Source organism: Etheostoma cragini, chromosome 15 (assembly GCF_013103735.1).
Source record: "Etheostoma cragini isolate CJK2018 chromosome 15, CSU_Ecrag_1.0, whole genome shotgun sequence".
NCBI lineage: Eukaryota > Metazoa > Chordata > Actinopteri > Perciformes > Percidae > Etheostoma > Etheostoma cragini.
In genome coordinates, this window is record NC_048421.1 from 602,533 (window position 1) to 613,655 (window position 11,123).

Below are 11,123 nucleotides of genomic sequence, written 5' to 3' on the forward strand. Positions count from 1 at the left end.
TGAAGAGTCCACACTGCAGACTGGAAACTCTCAGGTTAGTGTACCTTCATTAAAAGAATTCTTTTCTAAATTCATAGTGTTAAACTGACTGTTTGAAAATCATTTTTAGGTTAAGTGGCTGTGACCTGTCAGAGAGAAGCTGTGAAGCTCTGTCCTCATTCCTCATATCGCAGTCCTCTAGTCTAGAGTTGGACCTGAGTAACAACAACAACCTTCAGGTGTTTGACCTGAAGAAATACTCTGCTTCAGAGGAGGCTCTTCTGAGGCTGCTGCCAGTGGTCAAAGCCTCCAACAAAGCTCTGTACGTGCACACACAACTATCCAGATTTAAGGGATTTTTGATTGAATTTAGAAAAAATACTTTTGTTTGTAATTGTATTGCTGATTCCTCTTCAGGCTGAGTGGCTGTAACCTGACAGAGAGAAGCTGTGAAGCTCTGTCCTCAGTTCTCAGCTCCCAGTCCTCTAGTCTGAGAGACCTGGACCTGAGTAACAACAACCTGCGGGATTCAGGAGTGAAGCAACTGTCGGCTGGACTGAAGAGTCCACACTGCAGACTGGAAACTCTCAGGTTAGTGTTCAGTTATTTGAAAACCATGACCCTTTAAGCTGGTATTTTCTTTATGTATGTGTTATTAACTGGAATGACTAGGGTTACTGACTACAACCTTTCAGAGAGAAGATGTGAAGTTCTGTCCTCAGTTTTCAGCTCCCAATCCTCAAGCAACTCAGAAGCGTGTCAACAGTGGATTGTGTTGGTTCACGATATTTTGCTAGACATCTTTGATTCAAAAAAGACAGAATCAGCAGTGCTCAATATTATTCACTTATTGTCATATTAGAAACACTAACTGAATGACTCAATGAAAAAACCTTTCAGAGTAAGACACATAACCCCTCCCCCAGTTTAAAAGGTGAACAAAATATTCAACTTGACCACTTCAGTTGTACGTATGGCTGATTCTGTTTTATTAATGGCGCTGAGCACACATAAAGAAGACTCATTTCCACTCTGACAATTAGTCATAGGTAAATGAGGAAATGCTCACCTGTTTGCATCTGTTTCCACTGTCAATAAGAAAGGACAACAAACAAGTGTAACTTTACTGACTGGCGAGGTTCTGCAGCAGAGCAAAATATCAATCAGTCATTCTCACAGAATCACAAACAATGTTTTACTCTGAGGTTACATCTCTCACCTTAAATCTTATATCTCTCTTATTAAAACAACCAGTGTTTGTAATTGTTTTCTTATGTTTTGCTGATTCCTCTTCAGGCTGAGTGGCTGTAACCTGTCAGAGAGAAGCTGTGAAGCTCTGTCCTCAGTTCTCAGCTCCCAGTCCTCTAGTCTGAGAGAGCTGGACCTGAGTAACAACAACCTGCAGGATTCAGGAGTGAAGAAGCTGTTGGCTGGACTGAAGAGTCCTCACTGCAGACTGGAAACTCTCAGGTTAGTGTTCAGTTATTCTGAGATGTTTTTTTTTCTTTGTATGTTAATTATTTAGTGGACTGACTAAACAAGATTAAGAGAGAATGAGATTTAGAAGTCCTCTAGTCTGAGATAGCTTACTCAGAAGCTTGTCAACATTATAATGTCTTGGTTCACATATATTGTGATATTGTTAGCTGCTAAATAATGTTAGCTTGCTTTTTTGCTTACTGGTCAACTAGCTAACTAACATTAGCTACCAATACAAATCGAATCAAGAAAATGTAATTATGTGGGGGAAACTGCAGCTATTTCATCAGATTTATATGAGTAGATGTTACTAAACGTAACAAGGATTAAACTGTATTGGATGAATCTATCCGTGAGTCTGTTTTTACATCCATTGTTTTGATTGAGAAACCCCTAGTGACAGAAAATAACGTATTGTAAGTTTGTACTTATGGCTGCTTCGGTTTTATTAATGGAGCTGGATGCACATAAAGGAGACTCATTTCCAATCTGACTGTCATAGGTAAATGTAGAAATGCTCAGCTGTTTCCATCTGCTTGCACTCTCAATGAGAAGAACTACAAACAAGTGCAACTTCACTGACTGGCGAGGTTCTGCAACAGAGAAAAATACCAATCAGTCATTCTCACAGAATCACAAACAATGATTTACTCTCACTTTAAATCTGATATCTTCCTTATTAAAACAACCACAGTTTGTAATTGTTTTCTCATATATTGTTGATTTCTCTTCAGGTTGAGTGGCTGTAACCTGTCAGAGGGAAGCTGTGAAGCTCTGTCCTCAGTTCTCAGCTCCCAGTCCTCTAGTCTGAGAGATCTGGACCTGAGTAACAACAACCTGCAGGATTCAGGAGTGAAGAAGCTGTTGGCTGGACTGAAGAGTCCACACTGCAGACTGGAAACTCTCAGGTTAGTCTTCAGTTACTCTGAGATGTCATATTCTTTGTATGTTGATTATTTAGTGGACTGACTAAACAAGATTAAAAGAGTGACCGAGGTTTAGAAGTCCTCTAGTCTGAGATAGCTGACTAAAGCACTTGTCAACATTGTAATGTCTTGATTGACGGCACATAAACCTGATTTTGGAATAAAGTTAGGTCAAAATGTATTGGACAATGACAACATTCTGTTATTTTGGTCCTTGATTGAAAATTTAACAATGATTATGTGTTTACATAGCTAACTCTCAGCTTCAACATGAGAATATTCAAAGCTTTGTTGAATGAACTATGCAGGAATTATGGTTGGACCCCATATTTAAGGGGACAAGTATTTGGACCAGCGGCTGCATCTGTTTCTTTGTATCTGGATGTGTGAGTCAGGCAGAGGTGGAAAGAGTATTAGAATATTTTACTCAAGTGCAAGTACAAATGTAGTTAAATTCAAATTGAAAAGTAGGTCCAAATAAATGTACTCTGAGTAAACGTTACTGCGATACATTTTTAAAGGTAGACATTGTTGTCAACATGACCCCTTAAGTTGTACGTGTGGCTAATTCTGTTTTATTAATGGCACTGGGCGCACATAAAGGAGACTCATTTCCACTCTGACAGTCATAGGTAAATGTAGAAATGCTCAGCTGTTTCCATCTGTTTGCGATGAGAAGAATTACAAACGAGTGCAACTTCACTGACGCAAGGTTCTGCAACAGCGCAAAACAACAATCAGTCATTCTCACCGAATCAAAAACAATGTTTTACTCTGAGGTTACATCTCTCACCTTAAATATGAAATCTCCCTTATTAAAACAACCATTGTTTGTAATTGTTTTCTCATGTATTTCTGATTCCTCTTCAGACTGAGTGACTGTAACCTGTCAGAGAGAAGCTGTGAAGCTCTGTCCTCAGTTCTCAGCTCCCAGTCCTCTAGTCTGAGAGAGCTGGACCTGAGTAACAACAACCTGCAGGATTCAGGAGGGAAGAAGCTGTCTGCTGGACTGAAGAGTCCACACTGCAGACTGGAAACTCTCAGGTTGGTGTTCAGTTATTCTGAGATGTTTTTTACTTTGTATGTTGATGATTTAGTGGACTGACTAAAGATGAGAAGAGTGAATGAGGTTTAGAAGTTCTCTAGTCTTAGATAGCGGTCTCAGGAGCTTGTCAACATTGTAATGTCTTGGTTCACAGCACATAAACTAACAACAACATTTTTACTCTTACTGTACCATTGTACGTTGGCCCATAGTTAGTGGAGTGCCCTTGCTCAGGCTCAGTGGGTCGCTGTCACGAGTGTTGCGGATATTGACAGATATTGTGCATGTGAATAAAGTGTTCTCGCTTCCCTCTCACAGCATGTGCTGTGTATTGTTTTAATTTACTAGTTAAAGTTACAGTTTAAAAATAACAATATGTGTGTTTTTTGGTTTAGTCATCGCAGTTAATGTGGAGTTTCTTCGCCATTAATGATGGACACTCACAGTTGTAGTGTTTGTATGGCTCCTTTCAACCCAAATACAACCATGACTTCTGCCCCCCTTGTCTTGGGGTCCAACATCTAAGGGAGGCCTCTCAGAGGACCCCTGTTTGAACTGCAGTTACTTGCTCCGCACAGTGAGGGCTGCTAGGCTGGAACTCCTGGGGGTCATTCTGACTTGTCTTCATCAGAGCAGTTGACCCCAGCCCAACCTACCCTATCCAAGCAGGCGCTCCTTGCAGGAAAACAGCTAAGTCTAGCGGGCTGTCTGCTAAGGTAGACTTGCTGACCGCTGAGTTGGACCAGATTAAGTATTTTCTACTGGCCCTCCATTCTGGTGCTGGTACGGTGGATGCTGCTCAACCCAATCCACCTGCTGCTGAGCTTGTGGGTGAGGAAGATATGGTTTCCATGGCGGCTTCAGCCACTCTCTTTAATTAGTATGCTAAAGAGGGGCCCTCCATTGCTACAGGTCCTGGCTATCATTCCTCATCTTACTGCTCATTAGATGGAGCCGATGCCAGCTCCATGGGCTCCATCATTTGTGCGATGCTGGCTTGCTTGCAGCTCGATGTGAGGCACCTCGAACCGGTGCAGGCTAGTGCTTTCATCAGTCACACTCCAGCTCCTGCCACCTTTACAGTTCCTCCCTCTGACGAATATCTCAAGGAGCTACATGCGTGTGAGAGAGATACTAAATCTCTCTCCCATCCTACTTATTTTGTATGTTATTTTGTGTTTTTGTGTTTCCTGTTTTATTTTGGTATTCTGGTTTTCTGTCTTGTCTTGTTTTACTTCCTGTCTGTTAGTTTTCCCTCCCTTGTTATTGTGTAATGTGTTTCACCTGTTCTCCAACCCTAATGTCACCTGTCCCTTGTTTGCTCATTACCTTGTGTATCTCTGTGCTGTAGCAGACCTAGCATTCTGACTTCAAGTTTTTTGTCAGTCACCGGGCCTGTCTACTTGTCTATTCCTCAAGAACTCTTCTTAGACTGCCCCACTGCTACCTGGTCACGTAAACCCTCCGATCACCAGCGTTCTTCACAGGGTACTCAAATATATGGATATATTTCCTGGGACTCATGGAGGCCGTAGACGGAGGAAGGGTCACCATGGCTCCCAATGCCATGCCCTTCATCATCTTCTCTCCAGCCCAGAGACCATCCTGTCCAGCTGACTAGAGCCCATGCTATTCAGCGGCTCTGAGCCCATGCTGTTCAACGGCTTCAGACCTCTCAGAGTCTCTGTTGACCGACCTCACAGACTCTCCATCAACCGACTTCCCAGAGCCTACATCAACGACGTCCCAGAGTCTACTTTGACTGACCTCCCAGGGTCTACGTCAAGCACTCTCCCAGAGTGTTTGCTTAAGGGCAACCCAATGACATTGCTGGGTTTTGGCACCCCTGTGACTTTGCCGGTGTCCGGCTCCTCTAAATGAATAATTAAAACATTCTATATTCCTGAACTGTATATTCTGTATGTCACATTTCAGATCCTTGACACTACAGGTGGTTATTCAAAAGAAAATCTCAAATTTGTTCTCTGTGGTCTATTTATAATGTGGTATGCCCCCCAATATTTTTGTTTAAAGGGGGGATAGGTCTGAGTTTTTATGGGTTAAATCTGATATCTCCCTTATTAAAAGAACCATTGTTTGTAATTGTTTTCTTATGTATTGCTGATTCCTCTTCAGACTGAGTGGCTGTAACCTGTCAGAGAGAAGCTGTGAAGCTCTGTCCTCAGTTCTCAGCTCCCAGTCCTCAAGTCTGAGAGACCTGGACCTGAGTAACAACAACCTGCAGGATTCAGGAGTGGATCAGCTGTCGGCTGGACTGAAGAGTCCTCACTGCAGACTGGAAACTCTCAGGTTAGTGTACTGCTGATTGTGTTTGTTACTTTAAAATTACTTTGCAGATACTTTAAAGAAATTTTATTAAGTAAAAGTACTTGTGTACAAAGATTAACAACTAAAACTGTGTTTTAAATACAAAGACAGATGTATTATTGTGGATCTGGACGCACATACAGGAGCATCATGTTCACTCTCACAGTGAGATAGAAGGGGATGTAGACAACAGCAGCTCTCCCACTGCTTCTCTATCACTAACTGATGAGCTCTGGTTCATGATTAATGGAGGATCTGAGTGAAGGAGTGTGAAGTTGATTCTGACTTTGTTTCTTCCTGTAGGACGGACCAAGGTGGACTGCAGTGGTTGAGACCTGGTCTGAGGAAGTGTGAGTGTCTTTAAAATTGGATCCATGAGAACTTTGTTGCATGTTACACTGGATTTTTACATTTTCTTGACTGTACGTTGATGAATTTCTCCAGAGTTTCAGTCAGGATCTGTTTTCTGTCAGAGTGGCTGGAAAGATGTTAGAACTCAATCCATCAATCAATCTAAAATCCACAAACACAACAAACTGAACAAAGTGATCCAACAGAAATAATCAATACATTTTATTTAAAGTCTAGCCAACAGAAATTTAACTTAGTTTATTTTGACTGATATTAGCGAATAGCGTTGTTGCCTTGTGTTGCTTATAAACTCGTACTTCTGACATAAGTACGTTTGCTGTGATTGTGTTTTCAGTCTACACAGCTGTACATCTGTAAATCACCATCACATGTATTCATAAACTAAATCAGTTGTACTTGTACATGGATTGTTCATCATTCACAGATGAATATGAAATTAAAGTTTAAATGATTTTCTTCTGTTAATTGTCAGTAAAGTTAATAAATCATCAGATGATAACCTGTAGCTGTATTGTGTCTTGTTCTTTCTATCAGATGCCTGTGAACTGGAACTGGACACAAACACAGTACACAGAAGCCTCAAACTGTCTGACTACAACAGGACGGTGACCCGTGTGCTAGAGGATCAGCCATATCCTGGTCATCCAGAGAGGTTTGAGTCCTGTCCTCAGCTGCTGTGTAGAGATGGTCTGACTGGTCGCCATTACTGGGAGGTCGAGAGAAGAGGAGAGGTTCATTTATCAGTGAGTTACAGAGGAATCACAAGGCAAGGAGACAGTGATGACTGTTGGTTTGGACAAAATGATCAGTCCTGGACTCTGAGCTGCTATGATGAAGGTTACTCAGTCTGGCATAATAGCAGAGTAACAGCCCTCACGTCCTCCTCTGTTTCTAACAGAGTAGCAGCGTATGTGGACTGTCCTGCTGGCTCTCTGTCCTTCTACGCAGTCTCCTCTGACTCACTGATCCACGTCCACACCTTCAACATCGCATTCACTCAGCCTCTCTATCCTGGGTTTAGGCTCTGGTCAGCTGGTTCCTCAGTGTCTCTGTGTCCTCTGCAGGACTGAGAGTCTCTCTCCTGTGGACAGAAACTCTGACCTTGAAGATCAGCTGCTGAAATCAAAGTCCTTTCAACATCGTACTCACTCTTCACTGTGAAGCAGATCTGTCTCAGACTCCAACAATGAACATTATTTTGTCTGATTTCATCTCTTTGATTATCATTATTTAAAAAATTGAACTAGAAACACTTCATGATTCCAGTCATCAGCTGACTCTCTTTACCTGATCATCCACTGTATAAAGCTGAGGAAATGTGATGTTACATTAGATTTTTGGTAAACCTGTGTCCATGTATACGAGCTGTACCGAGAGCTTCAGATTTGTGTTAAAATAAACTTTTATATTCATGTCAGAACAACAGAGGCTCTGAGGCTGAGAATAAGATATTAAACTTAAAGTCAGAAACTGAGTTTTATTGTTTTGAAACAATTGTTCCTGAAAAAAACACCTCCGAATGTCAAACATGAGTTTCCGGATCAAATTCAGGATCTGTGAAAAAATAATTACTAGTTGTAAAGAGTTGGTTTGATTTGATCTCTTTACAAAATAAATCTTTTGTTTACTGTAGAAAATTTCTGTTTTGCAAATTAAAAACAAAGTGGTATTGTCCACCAGTTGTGTTTTTAATTTGTCTGCCATGAAAATCAGTACCTTTTTTAAAATAAGGCAATTTTTTTTAGCTGTATTATCAAATTTACATTTCTTCCCATTGTTTTAGCATCTTTATTCATATTATCAGAAATTACAAAACAACTTGCAACTTATCATCAAAAAATGGAAGCGTTGCATTCTGGATGCTGTAGTTTCTGTGTGTGACCTGCAGGGAGCGATGTGGAATTACATTTCTAAAACATCTCCTGGACCAAGGAAAGGAAGTGAAACATCTCATTAACATGTTTTTTGTCTTTGCATTTTTTTCCATTAAGAGTCAGTTTGAAAACAATTTAAATGATTGATGATCAGAATCAAAGTGACCTCTACTTCCCTTATTAGCATCACTAGTAACCCATTTTCTCATTGTTACACCTTGCGTTTACCTCGGCCTAAAATATATTTTCAGCTGAAAACGTATCATTTTCACTTTCATCTTTAATAACCTTTATTTCCTTATCTCTTCACTCACATTTACTCCTTTATTGCCTTAACAAAAAATAACCCGGAGGAATCATCAGAACACAGCACGTGGGAATGCTGAACAGCTGAATTGCTAAAGCTAACCTGGTTGAAATTGTAAGAATAATTGTATAATGGTTGTAATTAAGTTGAATAACACCACTAATTTAAAAAAAAAAGAATTTGGAAAAAATGTTTAAAAAAACTTGAAATGCTAAAGCTAAGCTGTAGAAAGAGATTAAATCAGTAAGAAGACGTTAAAGTGGTGAGAATCGTTGAAAAATGCTGAAGCTGATTTGCTAAAGCTAACCTGGTTAAAAGCCTTTACAACACTAGAAGTTGACATTACACAGTGGGATTTGAACCCGCGGCCCACGGCATGAAGGGCACGTCACAGAACCACAGCGCTACCACCAGAAAACCTGTCTATCATACAATACATTGTTATATATAATGAAACAGGGAGTGTAGGTGTGTTTGTGTCCGTCTGTGTGTGTCTCTGTGTATGTGTGTGTGTGTCCGTCTGTGTGTGTCTCTGTGTATGTGTGTGTGTGTGTGTGTCTGTGTGTGTGGGTCTCTGTGTGTGTGTGTGTGTGTGTGTGCATGTGTGTCTCTGAGTGTGTGTGTGTGTGCGTGTGTGTGTCTGTCTGTCTGTCTGCGTGTGCACTCTTGGCGTGAGCGCGCGCACAAGCACACACACACACACACACACACGCAAGGACACACCCACACACCCACAGACACACACAGAGACACACACACACACACACAAAAGGACACACACACAGACACACACAGAGACACACAGACAGACACAAACACACACACACAAGGACACACAGCTCCAATTTCTTTTTTCACTCTGTCTGTTTTAAAATGAGTTGTGGAGACAACAGTAAAGCAATTGACAGAGAATGAAATAGTTGCTATGGGATACAAACTACCAGTGGCCATGTTTTTTTAAACACAGCCAGGAAGCCTTTGATGTCTGTGATGTCATCTCTTTGATCTGTTATCTGTTAATGATGCAGCTGCTGTACCTATCAGCTAATGGAAACCACTGCTCCTTAGACACGGAAACCAGCTGCCAAACAAATGGTCACTGCGCCACAGGGATATGAGATAGAAAAAAATAACCTTTATGAACGTATTGATATAAAGTATATGTGGATAAAGTTACAAATGTGGGCGTATCAGCAATTTAAAAAAGTGCGTCACTCTGCATTTTGCTCAGAAATGTGAACGATGTTTAACATGGCAGTGAATGGAGAAAGATCCTTAACTCTTGTCATTTGAAAGGTCGCTCTACTTAAACTGCTTTTTCACAAAAACTGTAAAATATATCAATCTGAAAAGACATGTTCTGATAGCTAAATAATTTGTGAACATAGTAAAGTTTGAACCACGTCTGTAGGTGAAACTATGAAGGCGCTGAAACTTTTGGGAGCAGAAGAAGATTTGAAGGATTTGAAGCTTGCTCTCATTGACTTTAATGTTAAAAAAATTGTTTAAAAGCTTAATATTTGAAAAAGTATAAAAAGCAGAAAAATTGCTGAAGAAGTCCCATCATCTGCTGAAAGAGCTGAAGATTTGAAGAGTTGAATGGTTAAAATGGCAGAAAATTGGCAGAAGTTATCCTGTAGAACAGCATTCCCACAAAACTAGGAAGATGTAAATACAGTAAATATTTACCTGACTGGTGGATTCTGTGATGAAGCCGAAAGAAAAAGGTAACCGGTGAGTAAGAAGTGAAAGATGATTTCATTTTATTATTGCATATGATGTGGTGGGTGCTGTGTAATATCTGTTGTCATGCTGTTTTGAATGTTATTCTGAGAATAAATCAAACTCATGAAACCATGGTAACTAAGACGAGAGAAGAAATGTTTCTTCCCTTTTCAATCGTTCCCGTTGAGTCTGTCTCGGCCCCTCTTTGCTTCCTGATAGCCAGAGATAGAAATTGTCTGCCTGTGTGAGTGACGTCACATCCCACTCCGCTACAACACACAGGCGTCGTAGCTTCAGAGAGACGGCAGCCATGACGCTTTGAAGTGTGGAGTCTTTCACCGTCTGATACTTTAACAGTTTTCATAACAATATGAGGGTTTCTCAACTCTTATCTTTTAAACTGACGAATGTCACATGTGTGTTCATGGCTCATATCAAACAGGATCAAAAGTAACCGTTGTTGTCTCCTCTTGGACGGCAGTGAGGACGTGGCTCGTTGATTCCTCCTGCAGGTGGACACGGATCGTCAGAGGAACAAACCTTTGCTCCTTCCAGAGCAAGCAACAGGGCCACAGTGGAGAGGAAAAACTCCTTTTAGGCAGAAACCTGGGACAGACCCAGACCCAGACTCTTGGTAGGCGGTGTCTGATGGGCCGGTTGGGGTTAGAATAAAGAATGGCAAGAACAGTCACACATAAATAGTAGTTTGTAGTAGTTCTTTGTAGTAGCTCATGGCATAGCATGGCATAGCAGGAAGTAGCAGGAAGTAGCAGGACGTGTAGCGGGACCAAGGCGACAGCTGCTACCAGGATTTTGGAGCCTCTCTGATCCGAGGAAACATGCTGGGCAAAAAAGAACATAAGGACTCCGGGCAATGACTCCCCAGAGCTAGGTTAGTAACTAGGTTAGTAACAAGGTTAGTAACAAGGTTAGTAACTAGGTTAGTAACTAGGTTAGTAACTAGGTTAGTAACTAGGTTAGTAACTAGGTTAGTAACAAGGTCAGTAACTAGGTTAGTAACTAGGTTAGTAACAATGTTAGTAACTAGGTTAGGAACTAGGTTAGGAACTAGGTTAGTAACTAGGTTA

The 11,123-nt window shown here is 41.0% G+C and overlaps 1 protein-coding gene across 1 annotated transcript in view; it reads right to left on the reverse strand.

Annotated features, from left to right (window-relative positions):
- The window catches only part of LOC117958237, an 859,617-nt gene that overhangs the window by 530,810 nt on the left and 317,684 nt on the right, over positions 1-11,123 (reverse strand). The window lies entirely within an intron of this gene.